Here is a 26,482-nt window from a genome sequence, read left to right on the forward strand (position 1 = left end):
ACATTACTTTATTAAATATTAATGTGTTTTCTCAATTGAGATATTGAACTCAAATAAAATCAAATGAGAATTAAAAAATGAAAAAATAGAAAAATAAGAAGTATAAAGTAAGAATAAAATTTTAAAAATGAAAAATAAAATTAAGAGTAAAAATAAGAATAAAAATAAATATAAGGCCTTTAAATTTTAATGACAAATGCAGAGTAATTATATTCTCCATAAAAAATACCCTTATATCTCCATTATCTGGATGATTTCATATTTGTCATAACCTTGTACCACCAAAAAATATTAAATTATGCAACTTTGCATGTAATACCCTTCTTAATTATACCATAGTACCTTATTATTATTTCTTCTTTATTAAAATGTGTGGAAAATAAGTATTGATCAAAAGTGATTATGTAATCAGGATCAAAAACACATTTTCCCCCTTAATACCAAAAAATATTATTTTATAAAATTTATGTATATATCAGAACCAAATTAAAAATAATTATTCTTCTAGAAATATTGTGCATAAATTTCATATCGATGAGTAGCATAGATTTGACTAAAGAGAGGTGTGTGCCTATTTAGGTAACCATTAAAAATAATATTATAGTTATTCAAGAATATTATCATGTGGAAAATTATTCTAAATATAAATTTGCTTTGTAAACCATTTTGATGTGTGGTTGCCCTTATCCACTATTAGTTAAATCAAGAAATAATAATTATTAAAGAAATATAGAAATATACATATGTAGATAATACCTAATTATGTATTATAATTTCCTCAGAATTAAATATATTTTTGTACCTTCACATAAAGAAACATTTTTTTTTTCAAACATACAAACATACGAGGCCTCTGTCACATCAATCACACTTAGCAGCTGCTGATTTACTCATCTGTCACCTTCACTCTGACATTCACAGATCTGTTCAACTCAAACATTCCACATATGAAGTTTTAGATATATATATATATTTAACCCAAAATTGTTGTATCCCAATTTATTAATGCGCATTGCCATATCAATTGAATATCTTTATATTTCTTTGAATATTCCCCAAGTACATATTATATAATATGAGAGTAAGTCACTGGAATTTCAGACACTTGAAAAAACTCTTGTCTTAGATTCTTTTTTCACTGGCTGCCCGGTCTTAAGTTACATCAGTTGAAAATAGAATGAATGGGATCCTATACTATTAGCTCAAAGTTCAAAGGCCGCAGCTGTCACACGTCATGCTGTAAAGCTACTTTAATTTGCACGAACACTTCATGCACAGAAAATATTAGCAACACAAAAGAATTAATAAGTATTACATATATATTATAGTTCAACTAGATATATTGTTATTATTTTAAAATGTTATACACATAAAATCATGCAATTTTTTCACTTCCTGTGTGAATAAAGAAATAAATCAATTTTAGAGTTCTTTGATCAAATCCTGCTTTGGAATGAAAACTCTAAGGAAATATAAGAAAATAAAATTAAATATCAAATTCATACAGAAACAGAATTATTTAAATATCTTATACATATATTGGTTGGTTCTAATGTAATTCAAAATATTGCTACTTAAATTTATATATATGAAGTTCTAATTTATTAATTAATATATACAGTGCCTACAAGTAGTATTCAACCCCCTGCAGATTTAGGTGGTTGACACATGCGGAATTAACTTGGCATTGTGACATTTGTACTGTAGATCAGCCTGGAAGTGGGAAATGCACTGCAGCAACTTTTTTTTTGTTTTTTTGTTTTTTTAAAACGTTAAAAGTTAATTCAGAGTGTCATTTATTATTCAACCCCTCAAACCACAAGAATTCTGTTTGGTCCCCCTAAAGTATTAAGAAGTAGTTCAGGCACCAAGAATAATGAGCTTCACATGTGTGGATTAAAGATCTCTTTTGCCAGCCTTTTCTGACTATTTAAGACCCTCCCCAAACTTGTGAACAGCACTCAGACATGGTCAACATGGGAAAGACAAAAGAGCATTCCAAGGCCATCAGAGACAAGATCGTGGAGGGTCACAAGGCTGGCAAGGGGTACAAAACCCTTTCCAAGGAGTTGGGCCTACCTGTCTCCACTGTTGGGAGCATCATCCGTAAGTGGAAGGCTTATGGAACTACTGTTAGCCTTCCACGGCCTGGACAGCCTTTGAAAGTGTCCTCCCGTGCCGAGGCCAGGCTTGTCCGAAGAGTCAAGGCTAACCCAAGGACAACAAGGAAGGAGCTCCGGGAAGATCTCATGGCAGTGGGGACATTGGTTTCAGTCAATACCATAAGTAACGTACTCCACCGCAATGGTCTCCGTTCCAGACGAGCCCGTAAGGTACCTTTACTTTCAAAGCATCATGTCAAGGCTCGTCTACAGTTTGCTCATGATCACTTGGAGGACTCTGAGACAGACTGGTTCAAGGTTCTATGGTCTGATGAGACCAAGATCGAGATCTTTGGTGCCAACCACACACGTGACGTTTGGAGACTGGATGGCACTGCATACGACCCCAAGAATACCATCCCTACAGTCAAGCATGGTGGTGGCAGCATCATGCTGTGGGGCTGTTTCTCTGCCAAGGGGCCTGGCCATCTGGTCCGCATCCATGGGAAGATGGATAGCACGGCCTACCTGGAGATTTTGGCCAAGAACCTCCGCTCCTCCATCAAGGATCTTAAGATGGATCATAATTTCATCTTCCAACAAGACAACGACCCAAAGCACACAGCCAAGAAAACCAAGACCTGGTTCAAGAGGGAAAATGTCAAGGTATTGGAGTGGCCTAGTCAGTCTCCTGACCTTAACCCAATTGAAAACTTGTGGAAGGAGCTCAAGAATAAAGTCCACATGAGACACCCAAAGAACCTAGATAACTTGGAGAAGATCTGCATGGAGGAGTGGGCCAAGATAACTCCACAGACCTGTGCCGGCCTGATCAGGTCTTATAAAAGACGATTATTAGCTGTAATTGCAAACAAGGGTTATTCCACAAAATATTAAACATAGGGGTTGAATAATAATTGACCCACACTTTTATGTTTAAAATTTAATAAAATTCAAATGAGCAACATAACTTTTTGGTTTGTAAGATTTATGCTTCTGTTCATAAAACCTACTCTCGTTTGCAGTTTGAAGGCTCTAACTTATTTGCATCTTATCAAACCAGCTAAATCTGCAGGGGGTTGAATACTACTTGTAGGCACTGTATATATATATATATTTTATAAACGTATATATAAATACAATTATACGCAATCTCTACTTAGACAAGTGTATATATATATATATATATATATATATGAACTATTAGAAACTATGTAACTACAATGTTACTGTATGAGATTTTAAATAAATATTGAGACATTGTATTACATTTTGATACAACATTATAATTACAGTTTTTCCTTAGCCACTCCCTAAACCAAATCTTCTGTCTCTCTCAAATATCTCCAGGAACGCCCTATTTAGGAAAGACATTTTTCTATCCTTCAAAACCTCAGAGAACTGCCTGTTCTTCTGTCCACATTACATTACGTCACAGTGAGTTGGTCGTCTCACCTGTCTCTGTCCATCAGTTTCAGCCATTTTCCTTTTTAGAGAATCACAGTTCTGACTGAGAATTAACTCATTCTGTGGAGAGATGGATCTTTGCACTGGCTGATATGGCTTATAACATATATGAAATCTTCTGCGTATTTGATAGAGTTCACTATGGGGATGACTCAGTCTAGGAGAGTTTGATATTGGCTTTTGGTAAGATTTTACCTTTCCTGGTTTTATAAATTTAGCTTGATTTATTTTCTTTTCACGATTCTCATGTTTTCTAACAAAATCCAGCATCTGCGCACATTCAAATAATGAATTTTTTTGTGATGCCATAACTTGGGAAACTGAATTTAGGAATTTGAATTTTTGTACAAAAGTTGTTATCATATGTTGTACTTTTCAATTTTTGATGAGAGCTTTGTACAACCATTCAAATATGGACATGCATGTATATGTACATTCCTTCCTACCAAACCTTAGTTTCTGCAGATCTTCTATGTTGGGAAAATCCTTTGTGACACAATAAATCAAATATCTTAATCTGTCCGAATCATTTTCCCATCCATTAGGAGAGTCATTTTCACAGGGCATTAAATGTAAACGTCTGGACAATGTCACAGGAATCCATATTTTAAATAATTGATTCCTCTCCTCATTGGATAAATCAAACTTATCAGAGAAGCTATCAAATGTCTCTGAATTTCTACAGGCATGGATTTTGACATCATATTTTGGCATGATTTTGTATAATTTCAGCAAATTTTTCCTCATTTTAATTTGGAGTTGAGCCTGGGTAATTCCAGAATTCTCTGATATTTTTAGTGGCTCTTGTACGTCCGTTCCTCCTACGTCACTCACGTCTCCTCCCACATCACCTAGTATGTCGGTTTCTCGTATGTCAGTCATGTCTCCTCCCATGTCAGGTTTCTGTATGTCCGTCTCTTGGTCAGACCCAAGGTCACCTTCAGTTACAGACACGTGTCTTACTTCTTGTTCATTTTCCACATTACAGTCAGAATCAGTATCACCGTCTGACACTTCTACACTATTTTCCTGCTTAGAAATCTCTAACACAAGACTATGAAAAAAATCTACCAAATGTAGAATATTTCTCAATTTCTGTTTGTCTCTATTTACCAATTTAGAAGTTAACTGTAAATTCTGCAATTCACATTCTTTGTATAAACTGAGACACAAAACTTCTATGTCATCTCCTACATTACCTTTGAAATTAATATTACTTTGTTTAGCAAAAGAAGAAATTATATCCATATTTTGCTCACCTTAAGATTCCTTGGCTTCTCTTTATCAGCACGTCCTGTCTTCAGTTCGTCTGATACTTTTCCTGTGTGATTCTGTTCCTTGTTAGTACCTCTGCTTCCTGTCTTTCCTCAGTCTGTAGGTCCTTTCTGCTTCTCGTGACAAACTAGTGAATTTACTGACACGTGAACAACAGCTGTTCAGCTCGTCAGGACTCCCCCCTTGTTCACGGAAGAAATTCACTTACTTAATTTAAAAAACAAAAAAACAGGACTGGCTGGCTCACCATTGTAAAATAATACTCTTCCTTTATTATTTTTTTCTACTGAGGACTTCTCAAAGTATCAATATCACGATTTTCTTATTAAAAATGTATCTATTTATTCTTGGATTGTCCATTAAAAAGAATCAGATTGCAGCAGGTACATACAATAATTAGTTATAAAGTAATTGTCCATTTGTCCATAATTAGCTTAATTGTTGAGATTCACCCATCTTTCCTTGGATCCTGGCTGGTAAATCATGTCTTTGTCCAGCATGTGTCCAGGCCTACATGTCATCTGCTTCTCAGCATGAAGATTCTGTGTCTTGTGGGGTGGGCAGAGCAAGAGAGCCCCCCCTTTCTGTACCATGGGCTTTTATAGCCAGTCGTATGGACACCTGTTCTACATATGGTAGTGAACCAAAAATACACACACAAATAGCGCATGTCAACTAGACACGATGGCTGAGGCATAGAACTCAGAAAAATGATTATCGATTAACATTCCAAATGAATTTCCATAATTAACCATTTAACAGAGACCGCCTGGGAATGCCAGGTGCTGTAGGCTTTTGCTTTTTCTTTCCTTCCACCAGCAGGGGGCACTCTCTTCTATGCCTTTTTTCCATTCCCTTTCACAAGTGCATACATTCATTCTCTTTTCTTTTTTTCATTTGCTTTCTCTCTTGCGCTATTTCATCTCTGCAAAATACCAGCATCCTTCTGATCACCGTGGGCCTCCAGCATTGTTGCTTCTTTACTTTTAATACTAGGCTCCTTTTCACCAGGATCAACGTCTCCCGGGTGGCTGGAGGCAACCACTGGTAACCCCAAGCAGAAGACCTTTGCAGGCAACACGACCCTCCCCCCTGAAGAGCAGCTCAAAGTCACTGGCAAGCATCTCACCCTCTTCCTTCATTCACCCCTGGACGTCTCGCTCCGCCCCCAAGTTACAGGTCCAGCTTGCTCTTTCTGTCACATTACCGCGATGAAGGGTTTAGCCTGCAGGAGACCCTGCGCCGAGACATTTTTGAAGACACCTGATGCAGCGGGTGAATCACTGCTAAACAAACCACACCTGTAGGGATGGCACAGCCTTTGCATGGACCCTTCGGAGCCCGCCCCGTCACGGCCAGATTGCTCGCCACCAAGCGATCCTGAGAAAGGCTGGCCGGGCGATGGATCAAGCAGCATCTACTGGCTATACCACCTTGGAAATGCCTGATCTCATCTGATCTCAGAAGCAAAGCAGGGCTGGGCTTGGACAGTACTTGGATGGGAGACCTCCTGGGAACACCGGGTGCTGTAGACCATTTTGATGACGTTTTGCCCTACTGCCCAGCTCGGCTAGCATGGAACGGCGCCTTGCCGGACACCGACCTTAAGTAACTTAGATGATGGAAGCCCAAGGCCTCTGAGCCAGTTGGCAGCTAAGTACGCTACCACGCCGCCTTCACGCAGGCCGAACACCGAGCTCCTTGCCACGGCTAGGAGTGCTTATTGACTCCGTGTCATTAAGCACAATTGGCTCGCCGTGTGGAAATTATGGCGTTAAAAGCACCCGGGGCCGTGAAGTGGCCAGGCTTTCAGCAGGTGCCCAGGGAAGGTTTTGGATGCCGGCCGCCTAGCGAGGGCCAGCAGAAGTAACATGTTTCTCTGCAAAGAAGCTTGTGTAACCAAGCCAGTCGGCTGACAAAGAGCTAACCTCAGTGCAAGGAAGGCAAGGAAGGTGCGGAAGGAATTGGGGAGGGGGGGGTGATTCCTGCTAGGGCCCTGAAATCATAAAACAGGCAGGAGAGTCTGACGCATGGTGACGGAGAGGATGTAGGGGCAGATAGGGGGTGTTGTCACATGCGAGCATGTGTGTATGCTGGCTTGTGTGTGAGATAGCGCTTCCTAGGTGTGGCGCGCTGCAGACAGTCAAAGGGATTGTTCCCTTTCATTAAAAGTTAATCCCCGGCTGCAGGCTATTAGAAAGCAACTAACCGCGCTCTACTCACCCTACCCGGGTCTACCGGTGAGTCTCGCCTCTGCTCCCAGCCTGTGGCATTGGCCGTGAAGCTGACGTTCCGTCGACAGCGCTGCAGCCGATCAGTGAGCTCAGCGGCTCTGAGTGGGGCGTTGTGTCTACAAGACCTTTTAAGGAAGCCAGCAAAAAAATAGAAGAGAAGAGAAAGCACAAAAGGACCTGGTCTTGCTGAGCACTGGAAAGGGCAGCCGGCAGCCAGACTTCAAAGTAGAAAAGCAGCAAGTGAGAGGCTTGGCTGGCGCCTACAGCCACAGCACCCTGAACAAGCCTGGTCTCATCTGATCTTGGAAGCTAAGCAGGGTCAGGCCTGGTTAGTACTTGGATGGGAGACTGCCTAGGAATACCAGGTGCAGTAGGCTTTTGCCTTTTCTTTCCTTCCACCAGCAGGGGGCACTCTCCTCTGTGCCTTTTTTCCATTCCCTTTCACAAGTGCACACATACATTCTCTTTTCTTTTTTTCATTTGCTTTCTCTCTTGCGCTATTTCATCTCTGCAAAATACCAGCATCCTTCTGATCACCGTGGGCCTCCAGCATTGTTGCTTCTTTACTTTTAATACTAGGCTCCTTTTGACCAGGACCGGCGTCTCCCGCGTGGCTGGAGGCAACCACCGGTAACCCCAAGCAGAAGACCTTTGCAGGCAACACGACCCTCCCCCCTGAAGAGCAGCTCAAAGTCACTGGCAACCATCTCACCCTCTTCCTTCATTCACCCCTGGACGTCTCGCTCCGCCCCCTGGTTACGGATCCAGCTTGCTCTTTCTGTCACATTACCGCGATGAAGGGTTTAGCCTGCAGGAGACCCTGCGCCGAAACATTTTTGAAGACACCTGATGCGGCGGGTGAATCACTGCTAAACAAACCACACCTGTAGGGACGGCACAGCCTTTGCATGGACCCTTCGAAGCCCGCCCCGTCACGGCCAGATTGCTCGCCACCAAGCGATCCTGAGAAAGGCTGGAAGGGCAATGGATCGAGCAGCGTCTACTGGCCATACCACCTTGGATATGCCCGATCTCGTCTGATCTCAGAAGCAAAGCAGGGCTGGGCTTGGACAGTACTTGGATGGGAGACCTCCTGGGAATACTGGGTGCTGTAGACCATTTTGATGACCTTTTGCCCTACTGCCCAGCTCGGCTAGCATGGAACGGCGCCTTGCCGGACACCGACCTTAAGTAACTTAGATGATGGAAGCCCCAAGGCTTCTGAGCCAGTTGGCAGCTAAGTACGCTACCCCGCCGCCTTCACGCAGGCCTGACACCGAGCTCCTTGCCACGGCTAGGAGTGCTTATTGACTCCGCAGCTCGACGTGTGGAAATGATGGCGTTAAAAGCACCCGGGGCCGTGAAGGGGCCAGGCTTTCAGCAGGTGCCCAGGGAAGGTTTTGGATGCCGGCCGCCTAGCGAGGGCCAGCAGAAGTAACCTGTTTCTCTGCAAAGAAGCTTGTGTAACCAAGCCAGACGGCTGACAAAGAGCTAACCTCAGTGCAAGGAAGGCAAGGAAGGTGCGGAAGGAATTGGGGAGGTGGGGGGGTGATTCCTGCTAGGGCCCTGAAATCAAAAAACAGGCAGGAGAGTCTGATGCATGGTGACGGAGAGGTTGTAGGGGCAGATAGGGGGTGTTGTCACGTGCGAGCACGTGTGCATGCTGGCTTGTGTGTGAGAGTGCGATTCCTAGGTGTGGTGCGCTGCAGACAGTCAAAGGGATTGTTCCCTTTCATTAAAATTTAATCCCCGGCTGCAGCCTATTAGAAATCAACTAACCGCGCTCTACTTACCCTGAACATGCCCAATCTCGTCTGATCTTGAAAGCTAAGCAGGGTTGGGCCTGGTTAGTACTGGGTGGGAGACCACCTGGGAATACCAGGTGCTGTAGGCTTTTGCTTTTTCCTTCCTTCCACCAGCAGGGGGCACTGTCTTCTATGCCTTTTTTCCATTCCCTTTCACAAGTGCACACATTCATTCTCTTTTCTTTTTTTCATTTGCTTTCTCTCTTGCGCTATTTCATCTCTGCAAAATACCAGCATCCTTCTGATCACCCTGGGCCTCCAGCATTGTTGCTTCTTTACTTTTAATGCTAGGCTCCTTTTCACCAGGACCAGCATCTCCCGCGTTGCTGGAGGCAACCACCGGTAACCCCAAGCACAAGACCTTTGCAGGCAACACGGCTAGGAGTGCTTATTGACTCCGCAGCTCGCCGTGTGGAAATGATGGCGTTAAAAGCACCCGGGGCCGTGAAGGGGCCAGGCTTTCAGCAGGTGCCCAGGGAAGGTTTTGGATGCCGGCCGCCTAGCGAGGGCCAGCAGAAGTAACATGTTTCTCTGCAAAGAATCTTTTGTAACCAAGCCAGACGGCTGACAAAGAGCTAACCTCAGTGCAAGGAAGGTGCGGAAGGAATTGGGGAGGGTAGGGGGTGATTCCTGCTAGGGCCCTGAAATCATAAAACAGGCAGGAGAGTCTGACGCATGGTGACGGAGAGGTTGTAGGGGCAGATAGTGGGTGTTGTCACGTGCGAGCACGTGTGCATGCTGGATTTTGTGTAAGAGGGCGCTTCCTAGGTGTGGCGCGCTGCAGACAGTCAAAGGGATTGTTCCCTTTCATTAAAAGTTAATCCCCGGCTGCAGGCTATTAGAAAGCAACTAACCGCGCTCTACTCAACCTACCCGGGTCTACCGGTGAGTCTCGCCTCTGCTCCCGGCCTGTGGCATTGGCCGTGAAGCTGACGTTCTGTCTACAGCGCTGCAGCCGATCAGTGAGCTCAGCGGCTCTGAGTGGGGCATTTTGTCTACAAGACCTTTTAAGGAAGCCAGCAAAAAAATTGAAGAGAAGGGAAAGCACAAAAGGACCTGGTCTTGCTGAGCACTGGAAAGGGCAGCCGGCAGCCAGACGTCAAAGTAGAAAAGCAGCAAGTGAGAGGCTTGTCTTTGCCTACGGCCACACCACCCTGAACACGCCCGCTCTCATCTGATCTTGGAAGCTAAGCATGGTCAGGACTGGTTAGTACTTGGATGGGAGACTGTAAAATAAAACTCTTCCTGTATTATTTTTTTCTACTGAGGACTTCTCAAAGTATCAATATCACGATATTCTTATAAAAAAATGTATCTATTTATTCTTGGATTGTCCATTAAAAAGAATCAGATTGCAGCAGGTACATACAATAATTAGTTATAAAGTTATTGTCCATTTGTCCATAATTAGCTTAATTGTTTAATTGTTGAGATTCACCCATCTTTCCTTGGATCCTGGCTGGTAAATCATGTCTTTGTCCAGCATGTGTCCAGGCCTACATGTCATCTGCTTCTCATCATGAAGATTCTGTGTCTTTTGGGGTGGGCAGAGCAAGAGAGCCCCCTCTTTCTGTACCATGGGCTTTTATAGCCAGTCGTATGGACACCTGTTCTACATATGGTAGTGAACCAAAAATACACACACAAATAGCGCATTTCAACTAGACACGATGGCTGAGGCATAGAACTCAGAAAAATGATTATCGATTAACATTCCAAATGAATTTCCATAATTAACCATTTAACATTTCCCCCTTTTTGAGAATAAATGGACTTTAACTGAAAAATCTCAAAATAAGATACATTCATCAATCATTTTTTCTTTCCTTCTTCCTTGGCAATATCATTAAATTTCCATAATAATAATAATAGTAATAATAGTATCAATATCGGATTATTGTTATATAATGATGTGAATTCATGTTATGGTAAGCCGTGACTAATATTCATTTAATATGTATAATTATACTTCCCTATATCTAAATTGAAGCAATCGCGGGTTCAATCGTCATCATCTGATGTCATCGGGTTATCGTCTCGTCTTCTTCTTGGTTCTTTTATAACACAGTCTTTAGATGAAAACTCCTTTGAAATAAATTACAGCATGTAGATATTGTACAGTCCATAATTGTGCTCATTATTGTTCAGTCCATAAACTGTACTCTTTATTAGAAAGATCATGTGTGTCAGTTGATAAGAAAACAAAGTCCATGGATGAAATGTAGCTTTAATATCTGTGCAGTGTCACCTGGACTTACGTTGGATCGTCTTTGGAATCTTCCGTGTGTCCGCACTGGTCTCGTGTCACTTTTGGAACAGATGTGACGTCTTTGGTCAGTAAAGCAAGGGTTAACTTGACACTTTCCTGCTTTATATAGCACCATAACCAGTACTCAGTCCTTTATATACAGGACACATATGCCAGGTATTACCTGTTCACCAGCTTTCATTGAAGCGTTGCAGGTGATAAGAAACCACTGGAACGTGATGAAACTTGAACACAACACAGTACATATAGGATCATCGTCCTCTGCCGTCCTGGTGATCAGTGGTGTGAATTGTATTGTATGTAATGGACACAGTCTATTATAACACTCAGCATTCACACCTGTTACCTTCTGAGATGTCAGGATATCAGTTGCTTCTTCTTGTAACTTTTGAGAATCTCTTTGATTTATAAAAATTAAGAGTCTTTATTAAGATAGAATTCATAATTGCGATGTCTTGATTGAAGTCTTCATTCCCTAATCTGATACCAAATCTGGCAGTTTTTCCTAACCTATAATATCACAGCGTACCATAGCAATCAGTAATATCCATCTAATTATTATCAAAATATTAAAATAAATTATGTTTGGAATAATAAACAATAATAGATAATAATTCATTATCAATCAAGTTCTCCACATGATAGAACATTTTTATGTCATAGGTGTAATTACCTTTTCCAACCCATAGGTGTCAGTGTATTTTGAAAAAACAAGTTTTTATATCTTTATTAAACCAATAATATCAAAGAATGTATACTCCTGAACCAAAATGAATAAATATATGAATGTATGAATGAATGAATGAATGAATGAATAAATAAATGAATGAATGAATTGTTGTGTTTACTCAGAAAATGTAAACATTTTTTTCCTTAGCAATATATATTTAATGAAGCAATAATCTTGTATTAGACATTACTTTATTAAATAGTAATGTGTTTTCTCAATTGAGATATTGAACTCAAATAAAATCAAATGAGAATTAAAAAATGAAAAAATAGAAAAATAAGAAGTTTAAAGTAAGAATAAAATTTTAAAAATGAAAAATAAAATTAAGAGTAAAAATAAGAATAAAAATAAAAATAAGGCCTTTAAATTTTAATAACAAATGCAGAGTAATTATATTCTCCATAAAAAATACCCTTATATCTCCATTATTTGGATGATTTCATATTTGTCATAACCTTGTACCACCAAAAAATATTAAATTATGCAACTTTGCATGTAATACCCTTCTTAATTATACCATAGTACCTTATTATTATTTCTTCTTTATTAAAATGTGTGGAAAATAAGTATTGATCAAAAGTGATTATGTAATCAGGATCACAAACATATTTTCCCCCTTAATACCAAAAATATTATTTTATAAAATTTATGTATATATCAGAACCAAATTAAAAATAATTATTCTTCTAGAAATATTGTGCATAAATTTCATATCGATGAGTAGCATAGATTTGACTAAAGAGATGTGTGTACCTATTTAGGTAACCATTAAAAATAATATTATAGTTATTCAAGAATATTATCATGTGGAAAATTATTCTAAATATAAATTTGCTTTGTAAACCATTTTGATGTGTGGTTGCCCTTATCCACTATTAGTTAAATCAAGAAATAATAATTATTAATAAATATAGAAATATATATATGTAGATAATACCTAATTATGTATTATAATTTCCTCAGAATTAAATATATTTTTGTACCTTCACATAAAGAAACATTTTTTTTTTCAAACATACAAACATACGAGGCCTCTGTCACATCAATCACACTTAGCAGCTGCTGATTTACTCATCTGTCACCTTCACTCTGACATTCACAGATCTGTTCAACTCAAACATTCCACATATGAAGTTTTAGATATATATATATATATTTAACCCAAAATTGTTGTATCCCAATTTATTAATGCGCATTGCCATATCAATTGAATATCTTTATATTTCTTTGACTATTCCCCAAGTACATATTATATATTATGAGAGTAAGTCACTGGAATTTCAGACAATTGAAAAAACTCTTGTCTTAGATTCTTTTTTCACTGGCTGTCCGGTCTTAAGTTACATCAGTTGAAAATAGAATGAATGGGATCCTATACTATTAGCTTAAAGTTCAAAGGCCGCAGCTGTCACACGTCATGCTGTAAAGCTACTTTAATTTGCACGAACACTTCATGCACAGAAAATATTAGCAACACAAAAGAATTAATAAGTATTACATATATATTATAGTTCAACTAGATATATTGTTATTATTTTAAAATGTTATACACATAAAATCATGCAATTTTTTCACTTCCTGTGTGAATAAAAAAATAAATCCATTTTAGAGTTCTTTGATCAAATCCTGCTTTGGAATGAAAACTCTAAGGAAATATAAGAAAATAAAATTAAATATCAAATTCATACAGATACAGAATTATTTAAATATCTTATACATATATTGGTTGGTTCTAATGTAATTCAAAATATTGCTTCTTAAATTTATATATATGAAGTTCTAATTTATTAATTAATATATATATATATATATCTTATAAACGTATATATAAATACAATTATACGCAATCTCTACTTAGACAAGTGTATATATATATATATATATATATATATATATGAACTATTAGAAACTATGTAACTACAATTTTACTGTATAAGATTATAAATAAATATTGAGACATTGTATTGCATTTTGATACAACATTATAATTACAGTTTTTCCTTAGCCACTCCCTAAACCAAATCTTCTGTCTCTCTCAAATATCTCCAGGAACGCCCTATTTAGGAAAGACATTTTTCTATCCTTCAAAACCTCAGAGAACTGCCTGTTCTTCTGTCCACATTCCATGACGTCACTGTGAGTTGGTCGTCTCACCTGTCTCTGTCCATCAGTTTCAGCCATTTTCCCTTTTATAGAATCACAGTTCTGACTGAGAATTAACTCATTCTGTGGAGAGATGGATCTTTGCACTGGCTGATATGGGTTATAAGATATATGTAATCTTCTGCGTATTTGACAGAGTTAACTATGGGGATGACTCAGTCTAGGAGAGTTTGATATTGGCTTTTGGTAAGATTTTACCTTTCCTGGTTTTATAAATTTAGCTTGATTTATTTTCTTTTCACGATTCTCATGTTTTCTAACAAAATCCAGCATCTGCGCTCATTCAAATAATGAATTTTTTTGTGATGCCATAACTTGGGAAACTGAATTTAGGAATTTGAATTTTTGTGCAAAAGTTGTTATCATATGTTGTACTTTTCCATTTTTGATGAGAGCTTTGTACAACCGTTCAAATATGGACATGAATGTATATGTACATTCCTTCCTACCAATCCTTAGTTTCTGCAGATCTTCTATGTTGGGAAAATCCTTTGTGACACAATAAAACAAATATCTTAATCTGTCCGAATCATTTTCCCATCCATTAGGAGAGTCATTTTCACAGGGCATTAAATGTAAACGTCTGGACAATGTCACAGGAATCCATATTTTAAATAATTGATTCCTCTCCTCATTGGATAAATCAAACTTATCAGAGAAGCTCTCAAATGTCTCTGAATTTCTACAGGCATGGACTTTGACATCATATTTTGGCATGATTTTGTATAATTTCAGCAAATTTTACCTCATTTTAATTTGGAGTTGAGCCTGGGTAATTCCAGAATTCTCTGATATTTTTAGTGGCTCTTGTACGTCCGTTCCTCCTACGTCACTCACGTCTCCTCCCACATCACCTAGTATGTCGGTTTCTCGTATGTCAGTCATGTCTCCTCCCATGTCAGGTTTCTGTATGTCCGTCTCTTGGTCAGACCCAAGGTCACCTTCAGTTACAGACACGTGTCTTACTTCTTGTTCATTTTCCACATTACAGTCTGAATCAGTATCACCGTCTGACACTTCTACACTATTTTCCTGCTTAGAAATCTCTAACACAAGACTATGAAAAAAATCTACCAAATGTAGAATATTTCTCAATTTCTGTTTGTCTCTATTTACCAATTTAGAAGTTAACTGTAAATTCTGCAATTCACATTCTTTGTAAAAACTGAGCCACAAAACTTCTTTGTCATCTCCTACATTAACTTTGAAATTAATATTACTTTGTTTAGCAAAAGAAGAAATTATATCCATATTTTGCTTACCTTAAGATTCCTTGGCTTCTCTTTATCAGCACGTCCTGTCTTCAGTTCGTCTGATTCTTTTCCTGTGTGATTCTGTTCCTTGTTAGTACCTCTGCTTCCTGTCTTTCCTCAGTCTGTAGGTCCTTTCTGCTTCTCGTGACAAACTATTGAATTTACTGACACGTGAACAACAGCTGTTCAGCTCGTCAGGACTCCCCCCTTGTTCACGGAAGAAATTCACTTACTTAATTTAAAAAACAAAAAAAACAGGACTGGCTGGCCCACCATTGTAAAATAATACTCTTCCTGTATTATTTTTTTCTACTGAGGACTTCTCAAAGTATCAATATCACGATATTCTTATAAAAAATGTATCTATTTATTCTTGGATTGTCCATTAAAAAGAATCAGATTGCAGGAGGTGCATACAATAATTAGTTATAAAGTAATTGTCCATTTGTCCATAATTAGCTTAATTTTTGAGATTCACCCATCGTTCCTTGGATCCTGGCTGGTAAATCATGTCTTTGTCCAGCATTTGTCCATGCCTACATGTCATCTGCTTCTCAGCATGAAGATTCTGTGTCTTGTGGGGTGGGCAGAGCAAGAGAGCCCCCCCTTTCTGTACCATGGGCTTTTATAGCCAGTCGTATGGACACCTGTTCTACATATGGTAGTGAACCAAAAATACACACACAAATAGCGCATGTCAACTAGACACGATGGCTGAGGCATAGAACTCAGAAAAATCATTATCGATTAACATTCCAAATGAATTTCCATAATTAACCAATTAACAGAGACCGCCTGGGAATGCCAGGTGCTGTAGGCTTTTGCTTTTTCCTTCCTTCCACCAGCAGGGGGCACTCTCTTCTATGCCTTTTTTCCATTCCCTTTCACAAGTGCACACATTCATTCTCTTTTCTTTTTTTCATTTGCTTTCTCTCTTGCGCTATTTCATCTCTGCAAAATACCAGCATCCTTCTGATCACTGTGGGCCTCCAGCATTGTTGCTTATTTACTTTTAATGCTAGGCTCCTTCTCACCAGGACCAGCATCTCCCGGGTGGCTGGAGGCAACCACCGGTAACCCCAAGCAGAAGACCTTTGCAGGCAACACGACCCTCCCCCCTGAAGAGCAGCTCAAAGTCACTGGCAACCATCTCACCCTCTTCCTTCCTTCACCCCTGGATGTATCGCTCCGCCCACAAGTTACGGGTCCAGCTTGCTCTTTCTGTCATATTACCGCGATGAAGGGTTTAGCCTGCAGGAGACCCTGCGCCGAGCCATTTTTGAAGACACCTGATGCGGCGGGTGAATCACTGCTAAACAAACCACACCTGTAGGGACGGCACAGCCTTTACATGGACCCTTCGGAGCCCGCCCCATCACGGCCAGATTGCTCGCCATCAAGCGATCCTGAGAAAGGCTGGCCGGGCGATGGATCGAGCAGCGTCTACTGGCCATACCACCTTGGATTCGCCCGATCTCGTCTGATCTCGGAAGCAAAGCAGGGCTGGGTTCGGACAGTACTTGAATGGGATACCTCCTGGGAACACCGGGTGCTGTAGACCATTTTGATGACGTTTTGCCCTACTGCCCAGCTCGGCTAGCATGGAACGGCGCCTTGCCGGACACTGACCTTAAGTAACTTAGATGATGGAAGCCCCAAGGCCTCTGAGCCAGTTGGCAGCTAAGTACGCTACCCCACCGCCCTTCACGCAGGCCTGACACCGAGCTCCTTGCCACGGCTAGGAGTGCTTATTGACTCCGCAGCTCGCCGTGTGAAAATGATGGCGTTAAAAGCACCCAGGGCCGTGAAGGGGCCAGGCTTTCAGCAGGTGCCCAGGGAAGGTTTTGGATGCCGGCTGCCTAGCGAGGGCCAGCAGAAGTAACATGGTTCTCTGCAAAGAAGCTTGTGTAACCAAGCCAGACGGCTGACAAAGAGCTAACCTCAGTCCAAGGAAGGCAAGGAAGGTGCGGAAGGAATTGGGGAGGGGGGGTGATTCCTGCTAGGGCCCTGAAATCATAAAACAGGCAGGAGAGTCTGACGCATGGTGACGGAGAGGTTGTAGGGGCAGATAGGGGGTGTTGTCACGTGCGAGCACGTGTGCATGCTGGCTTGTGTGTGAGAGTGCGCTTCCTAGGTGTGACGCGCTGCAGACAGTCAAAGGGATTGTTCCCTTTCGTTAAAAGTTAATCCCCGGCTGCAGCCTATTAGAAAGCCACTAACCGTGCTCTACTCATCCTACCCGGGTCTACCGGTGAGTCTCGCCTCTGCTCCCGGCCTGTGGCATTGGCCATGAAGCTGACGTTCCGTCGACAGCGCTGCAGCCGATCAGTGAGCTCAGCGGCTCTGAGTGGGGCATTGTGTCTACAAGACCTTTTAAGGAAGCCAGCAAAAAAATTGAAGAGAAGGGAAAGCACAAAAGGACCTGGTCTTGCTGAGCACTGGAAAGGGCAGCTGGCAGCCAGACGTCAAAGTAGAAATGCAGCAAGTGAGAGGCTTGTCTTTGCCTACGGCCACACCACCCTGAACACACCGGATCTCATCTGATCTTGGAAGCTAAGCAGGGTTGAGCCTGGTTAGTACTTGGATGGGAGACTGTAAAATAATACTCTTCCTGTATTATTTTTTTCTACTGAGGACTTCTCAAAGTATCAATATTCTTATAAAAAAATGTATCTATTTATTCTTGGATTGTCCATTAAAAAGAATCAGATTGCAGCAGGTACATACAATAATTAGTTATAAAGTAATTGTCCATTTGTCCATAATTAGCTTAATTGTTTAATTGTTGAGATTCACCCATCTTTCCTTGGATCCTGGCTGGTAAATCATGTCTTTGTCCAGCATGTGTCCAGGCCTACATGTCATCTGCTTCTCAGCATGAAGATTCTGTGTCTTGTGGGGTGGGCAGAGCAAGAGAGCCCCCCCTTTCTGTACCATGGGCTTTTATAGCCAGTCGTATGGACACCTGTTCTACATATGGTAGTGAACCAAAAATACACACACAAATAGCGCATGTCAACTAGACACGATGGCTGAGGCATAGAACTCAGAAAAATGATTATCGATTAACATTCCAAATGAATTTCCATAATTAACCATTTAACATTTCCCCCTTTTTTGAGAATAAATGGACTTTAACTGAAACTTCTCAAAAGAAGATACATTCATCAATCATTTTTTCTTTCCTTCTTCCTTGGCAATATCATTAAATTTCCATAATAATAATAATAGTAATTATAGTATCAATATCGGATTATTGTTATATAATGATGTGAATTCATGTTATGGTAAGCCGTGACTAATATTCATTTATATGTATAATTATACTTCCCTATATCTAAATTGAAGCAATCGCGGGTTCAATCGTCATCATCTGATGTCATCGGGTCGTCGTCTCGTCTTATTCTTGGTTCTTTTATAACACAGTCTTTAGATGAAAACTCTTTTGAAATAAATTACAGCATGTAGATATTGTACAGTCCATAATTGTGTTCCTTATTGTTCAGTCCATAAACTGTACTCTTTATTAGAAAGATCATGTGTGTCAGTTGATAAGAAAACAAAGTCCATGGATGAAATGTAGCTTTAATATCTGTGCAGTGTCACCTGGACTTACGTTGGATCATCTTTGGAATCTTCCGTGTGTCTGCACTGGTCTCGTGTCACTTTTGGAATAGATGTGACGTCTTTGGTCAGTAAAGCAAGGGTTAACTTGACACTTTCCTGCTTTATATAGCACCATAACCAGTACTCAGTCCTTTATATACAAGACACATATGCCAGGTATTACCTGTTCACCAGCTTTCATTGAAGCGTTGCAGGTGATAAGAAACCACTAGAACGTGATGAAACTTGAACACAACACAGTACATATAGGATCATCATTCTCTGCCGTCCTGGTGATCAGTGGTGTGAATTGTATTGTATGTAATGGACACAGTCTATTATAACACTCAGCATTCACACGTGTTACCTTCTGAGACGTCCGGATATCAGTTGCTTCTTCTTGTAACTTTTGAGAATCTCTTTGATTTATAAAAATTAAAAGTCTTTATTAAGATAGAATTCATAATTGCGATGTCTTGATTGAAGTCTTCATTCCCTAATCTGATACCAAATCTGGCAGTTTTTCCTAACCTATAATATCACAGCGTACCATAGCAATCAGTAATATCCATCTAATTATTATCAAAATATTAAAATAAATTATGTTTGGAATAATAAACTATAATAGATAATAATTCATTATCAATCAAGTTCTCCATATGATAGAACATTTTTATGTCATAGGTGTAATTACCTTTTCCAACCCATAGGTGTCAGTGTATTTTGAAAAAACAAGTTTTTATATCTTTATTAAACCAATAATATCAAAGAATGTATACTCCTGAACCAAAATGAATAAATATATGAATGTATGAATGAATGAATGAATGAATGAATAAATGAATGAATGAATTGTTGTGTTTACTCAGAAAATGTAAACATTTTTTTCCTTAGCAATATATATTTAATGAAGCAATACTCTTGTATTAGACATTACTTTATTAAATATTAATGTGTTTTCTCAATTGAGATATTGAACTCAAATAAAATCAAATGAGAATTAAAAAATTAAAAAAGAAAAAAATAAGAAATATAAAGTAAGAATAAAATTTTAGAAATGAAAAATAAAATTAAGAGTAAAAATAAGAATAAAAATAAAAATAAGGCCTTTAAATTTTAATGACAAATGCAGAGTAATTATATTCTCCATAAAAAATACCCTTATATCTCCATTATCTGGATGATTTCATATTTGTCATAACCTTGTACCACCAAAAAATATTAAATTATGCAACTTTGCATGTAATACCTTTCTTAATTATACCATAGTACCTTATTATTATTTCTTCTTTATTAAAATGTGTGGAAAATAAGTATTGATCAAAAGTGATTATGTAATCAGGATCAAAAACACATTTTCCCCCTTAATACCAAAAATATTATTTTATAAAATTTATGTATATATCAGAACCAAATTAAAAATAATTCTTCTTCTAGAAATATTGTGCATACATTTCATATCGATGAGTAGCATAGATTTGACTAAAGAGAGGTGTGTACCTATTTAGGTAACCATTAAAAATAATATTATAGTTATTCAAGAATATTATCATGTGGAAAATTATTCTAAATATAAATTTGCTTTGAAAACCATTTTGATGTGTGGTTGCCCTTATCCACTATTAGTTAAATCAAGAAATAATAATTATTAAAGAAATATAGAAATATATATATGTAGATAATACCTAATTATGTATTATAATTTCCTCAGAATTAAATATATGTTCGTACCTTCACATAAAGAAACATTTTTTTTTTTCAAACATACAAACATACGAGGCCTCTGTCACATCAATCACACTTAGCAGCTGCTGATTTACTCATCTGTCACCTTCACTCTGACATTCACAGATCTGTTCAACTCAAACATTCCACATATGAAGTTTTATATATATATATAAATATTTAACCCAAAATTGTTGTATCCCAATTTATTAATGCGCATTGCCATATCAATTGAATATCTTTATATTTCTTTGACTATTCCCCAAGTACATATTATATATTATGAGAGTAAGTCACTGGAATTTCAGACAATTGAAAAAACTCTTGTCTTAGATTCTTTTTTCACTGGCTGTCCGGTCTTAAGTTACATCAGTTGAAAATAGAATGAATGGGATCCTATACTATTAGCTCAAAGTTCAAAGGCCGCAGCTGTCACACGTCATGCTGTAAAGCTACTTTAATTTGCACGAACACTTCATGCACAGAAAATATTAGCAACACAAAAGAATTAATAAGTATTACATATATATTATAGTTCAACTAGATATATTGTTATTATTTTAAAATGTTATACACAAAAAATCATGCAATTTTTTCACTTCCTGTGTGAATAAAAAAATAAATCCATTTTAGAGTTCTTTGATCAAATCCTGCTTTGGAATGAAAACTCTAAGGAAATATAAGAAAATAAAATTAAATATCAAATTCATACAGATACAGAATTATTTAAATATCTTATACATATATTGGTTGGTTCTAATGTAATTCAAAATATTGCTTCTTAAATTTATATATATGAAGTTCTAATTTATTAATTAATATATATATATATATCTTATAAACGTTTATATAAATACAATTATACGCAATCTCTACTTAGACAAGTGTATATATATATATATGAACTATTAGAAACTATGTAACTACAATTTTACTGTATAAGATTATAAATAAATATTGAGACATTGTATTGCATTTTGATACAACATTATAATTACAGTTTTTCCTTAGCCACTCCCTAAACCAAATCTTCTGTCTCTCTCAAATATCTCCAGGAACGCCCTATTTAGGAAAGACATTTTTCTATCCTTCAAAACCTCAGAGAACTGCCTGTTCTTCTGTCCACATTCCATGACGTCACTGTGAGTTGGTCGTCTCACCTGTCTCTGTCCATCAGTTTCAGCCATTTTCCCTTTTATAGAATCACAGTTCTGACTGAGAATTAACTCATTCTGTGGAGAGATGGATCTTTGCACTGGCTGATATGGGTTATAAGATATATGTAATCTTCTGCGTATTTGACAGAGTTAACTATGGGGATGACTCAGTCTAGGAGAGTTTGATATTGGCTTTTGGTAAGATTTTACCTTTCCTGGTTTTATAAATTTAGCTTGATTTATTTTCTTTTCACGATTCTCATGTTTTCTAACAAAATCCAGCATCTGCGCTCATTCAAATAATGAATTTTTTTGTGATGCCATAACTTGGGAAACTGAATTTAGGAATTTGAATTTTTGTGCAAAAGTTGTTATCATATGTTGTACTTTTCCATTTTTGATGAGAGCTTTGTACAACCGTTCAAATATGGACATGAATGTATATGTACATTCCTTCCTACCAATCCTTAGTTTCTGCAGATCTTCTATGTTGGGAAAATCCTTTGTGACACAATAAAACAAAGATCTTAATCTGTCCGAATCATTTTCCCATCCATTAGGAGAGTCATTTTCACAGGGCATTAAATGTAAACGTCTGGACAATGTCACAGGAATCCATATTTTAAATAATTGATTCCTCTCCTCATTGGATAAATCAAACTTATCAGAGAAGCTCTCAAATGTCTCTGAATTTCTACAGGCATGGACTTTGACATCATATTTTGGCATGATTTTGTATAATTTCAGCAAATTTTTCCTCATTTTAATTTGGAGTTGAGCCTGGGTAATTCCAGAATTCTCTGATATTTTTAGTGGCTCTTGTACGTCCGTTCCTCCTACGTCACTCACGTCTCCTCCCACATCACCTAGTATGTCGGTTTCTCGTATGTCAGTCATGTCTCCTCCCATGTCAGGTTTCTGTATGTCCGTCTCTTGGTCAGACCCAAGGTCACCTTCAGTTACAGACACGTGTCTTACTTCTTGTTCATTTTCCACATTACAGTCTGAATCAGTATCACCGTCTGACACTTCTACACTATTTTCCTGCTTAGAAATCTCTAACACAAGACTATGAAAAAAATCTACCAAATGTAGAATATTTCTCAATTTCTGTTTGTCTCTATTTACCAATTTAGAAGTTAACTGTAAATTCTGCAATTCACATTCTTTGTAAAAACTGAGCCACAAAACTTCTTTGTCATCTCCTACATTAACTTTGAAATTAATATTACTTTGTTTAGCAAAAGAAGAAATTATATCCATATTTTGCTTACCTTAAGATTCCTTGGCTTCTCTTTATCAGCACGTCCTGTCTTCAGTTCGTCTGATTCTTTTCCTGTGTGATTCTGTTCCTTGTTAGTACCTCTGCTTCCTGTCTTTCCTCAGTCTGTAGGTCCTTTCTGCTTCTCGTGACAAACTATTGAATTTACTGACACGTGAACAACAGCTGTTCAGCTCGTCAGGACTCCCCCCTTGTTCACGGAAGAAATTCACTTACTTAATTTAAAAAACAAAAAAAACAGGACTGGCTGGCCCACCATTGTAAAATAATACTCTTCCTGTATTATTTTTTTCTACTGAGGACTTCTCAAAGTATCAATATCACGATATTCTTATAAAAAATGTATCTATTTATTCTTGGATTGTCCATTAAAAAGAATCAGATTGCAGGAGGTACATACAATAATTAGTTATAAAGTAATTGTCCATTTGTCCATAATTAGCTTAATTGTTGAGATTCACCCATCGTTCCTTGGATCCTGGCTGGTAAATCATGTCTTTGTCCAGCATTTGTCCATGCCTACATGTCATCTGCTTCTCAGCATGAAGATTCTGTGTCTTGTGGGGTGGGCAGAGCAAGAGAGCCCCCCCTTTCTGTACCATGGGCTTTTATAGCCAGTCGTATGGACACCTGTTCTACATATGGTAGTGAACCAAAAATACACACACAAATAGCGCATGTCAACTAGACACGATGGCTGAGGCATAGAACTCAGAAAAATCATTATCGATTAACATTCCAAATGAATTTCCATAATTAACCAATTAACAGAGACCGCCTGGGAATGCCAGGTGCTGTAGGCTTTTGCTTTTTCCTTCCTTCCACCAGCAGGGGGCACTCTCTTCTATGCCTTTTTTCCATTCCCTTTCACAAGTGCACACATTCATTCTCTTTTCTTTTTTTCATTTGCTTTCTCTCTTGCGCTATTTCATCTCTGCAAAATACCAGCATCCTTCTGATCACCGTGGGCCTCCAGCATTGTTGCTTATTTACTTTTAATACTAGGCTCCTTTTCACCAGGACCAGCATCTCCCGGGTGGCTGGAGGCAACCACCGGTAACCCCAAGCAGAAGACCTTTGCAGGCAACACGACCCTCCCCCCTGAAGAGCAGCTCAAAGTCACTGGCAACCATCTCACCCTCTTCCTTCCTTCACCCCTGGATGTATCGCTCCGCCCACAAGTTACGGGTCCAGCTTGCTCTTTCTGTCATATTACCGCGATGAAGGGTTTAGCCTGCAGGAGACCCTGCGCCGAGCCATTTTTGAAGACACCTGATGCGGCGGGTGAATCACTGCTAAACAAACCACACCTGTAGGGACGGCACAGCCTTTACATGGACCCTTCGGAGCCCGCCCCATCACGGCCAGATTGCTCGCCATCAAGCGATCCTGAGAAAGGCTGGCCGGGCGATGGATCGAGCAGCGTCTACTGGCCATACCACCTTGGATTCGCCCGATCTCGTCTGATCTCGGAAGCAAAGCAGGGCTGGGTTCGGACAGTACTTGAATGGGATACCTCCTGGGAACACCGGGTGCTGTAGACCATTTTGATGACGTTTTGCCCTACTGCCCAGCTCGGCTAGCATGGAACGGCGCCTTGCCGGACACTGACCTTAAGTAACTTAGATGATGGAAGCCCCAAGGCCTCTGAGCCAGTTGGCTGCTAAGTACGCTACCCCACCGCCCTTCACGCAGGCCTGACACCGAGCTCCTTGCCACGGCTAGGAGTGCTTATTGACTCCGCAGCTCGCCGTGTGAAAATGATGGCGTTAAAAGCACCCAGGGCCGTGAAGGGGCCAGGCTTTCAGCAGGTGCCCAGGGAAGGTTTTGGATGCCGGCTGCCTAGCGAGGGCCAGCAGAAGTAACATGGTTCTCTGCAAAGAAGCTTGTGTAACCAAGCCAGACGGCTGACAAAGAGCTAACCTCAGTCCAAGGAAGGCAAGGAAGGTGCGGAAGGAATTGGGGAGGGGGGGTGATTCCTGCTAGGGCCCTGAAATCATAAAACAGGCAGGAGAGTCTGACGCATGGTGACGGAGAGGTTGTAGGGGCAGATAGGGGGTGTTGTCACGTGCGAGCACGTGTGCATGCTGGCTTGTGTGTGAGAGTGCGCTTCCTAGGTGTGACGCGCTGCAGACAGTCAAAGGGATTGTTCCCTTTCGTTAAAAGTTAATCCCCGGCTGCAGCCTATTAGAAAGCCACTAACCGTGCTCTACTCATCCTACCCGGGTCTACCGGTGAGTCTCGCCTCTGCTCCCGGCCTGTGGCATTGGCCATGAAGCTGACGTTCCGTCGACAGCGCTGCAGCCGATCAGTGAGCTCAGCGGCTCTGAGTGGGGCGTTGTGTCTACAAGACCTTTTAAGGAAGCCAGCAAAAAAATTGAAGAGAAGGGAAAGCACAAAAGGACCTGGTCTTGCTGAGCACTGGAAAGGGCAGCTGGCAGCCAGACGTCAAAGTAGAAATGCAGCAAGTGAGAGGCTTGTCTTTGCCTACGGCCACACCACCCTGAACACACCGGATCTCATCTGATCTTGGAAGCTAAGCAGGGTTGAGCCTGGTTAGTACTTGGATGGGAGACTGTAAAATAATACTCTTCCTGTATTATTTTTTTCTACTGAGGACTTCTCAAAGTATCAATATCACGATATTCTTATAAAAAAATGTATCTATTTATTCTTGGATTGTCCATTAAAAAGAATCAGATTGCAGCAGGTACATACAATAATTAGTTATAAAGTAATTGTCCATTTGTCCATAATTAGCTTAATTGTTTAATTGTTGAGATTCACCCATCTTTCCTTGGATCCTGGCTGGTAAATCATGTCTTTGTCCAGCATGTGTCCAGGCCTACATGTCATCTGCTTCTCAGCATGAAGATTCTGTGTCTTGTGGGGTGGGCAGAGCAAGAGAGCCCCCCCTTTCTGTACCATGGGCTTTCATAGCCAGTCGTATGGACACCTGTTCTACATATGGTAGTGAACCAAAAATACACACACAAATAGCGCATGTCAACTAGACACGATGGCTGAGGCATAGAACTCAGAAAAATGATTATCGATTAACATTCCAAATGAATTTCCATAATTAACCATTTAACATTTCCCCCTTTTTTGAGAATAAATGGACTTTAACTGAAACTTCTCAAAAGAAGATACATTCATCAATCATTTTTTCTTTCCTTCTTCCTTGGCAATATCATTAAATTTCCATAATAATAATAATAGTAATAATAGTATCAATATCGGATTATTGTTATATAATGATGTGAATTCATGTTATGGTAAGCCGTGACTAATATTCATTTATATGTATAATTATACTTCCCTATATCTAAATTGAAGCAATCGCGGGTTCAATCGTCATCATCTGATGTCATCGGGTCGTCGTTTCGTCTTATTCTTGGTTCTTTTATAACA

At 39.4% G+C, this 26,482-nt stretch overlaps 6 pseudogenes; all 6 read left to right on the forward strand.

Annotated features, from left to right (window-relative positions):
* The first annotated feature begins 6,259 nt into the window (after nucleotides 1–6,259).
* LOC141267390 (5S ribosomal RNA) lies at nucleotides 6,260–6,379 on the forward strand (annotated as a pseudogene).
* A 957-nt stretch (nucleotides 6,380–7,336) lies between these two features.
* Nucleotides 7,337–7,455, forward strand: LOC141269709 (5S ribosomal RNA; annotated as a pseudogene).
* A 621-nt stretch (nucleotides 7,456–8,076) lies between these two features.
* LOC141267993 (5S ribosomal RNA) lies at nucleotides 8,077–8,196 on the forward strand (annotated as a pseudogene).
* A 658-nt stretch (nucleotides 8,197–8,854) lies between these two features.
* On the forward strand, nucleotides 8,855–8,972 carry LOC141270312 (5S ribosomal RNA; annotated as a pseudogene).
* A 7,767-nt stretch (nucleotides 8,973–16,739) lies between these two features.
* Nucleotides 16,740–16,859, forward strand: LOC141268147 (5S ribosomal RNA; annotated as a pseudogene).
* A 7,633-nt stretch (nucleotides 16,860–24,492) lies between these two features.
* On the forward strand, nucleotides 24,493–24,612 carry LOC141268148 (5S ribosomal RNA; annotated as a pseudogene).
* Nucleotides 24,613–26,482: the final 1,870 nt, after the last annotated feature.

Source organism: Phyllobates terribilis, unplaced genomic scaffold (genome assembly GCF_046119375.1).
Source record: "Phyllobates terribilis strain yellow unplaced genomic scaffold, ASM4611937v1 Scaffold_4__5_contigs__length_816908805, whole genome shotgun sequence".
Taxonomy (NCBI): Eukaryota; Metazoa; Chordata; class Amphibia; order Anura; family Dendrobatidae; genus Phyllobates; species Phyllobates terribilis.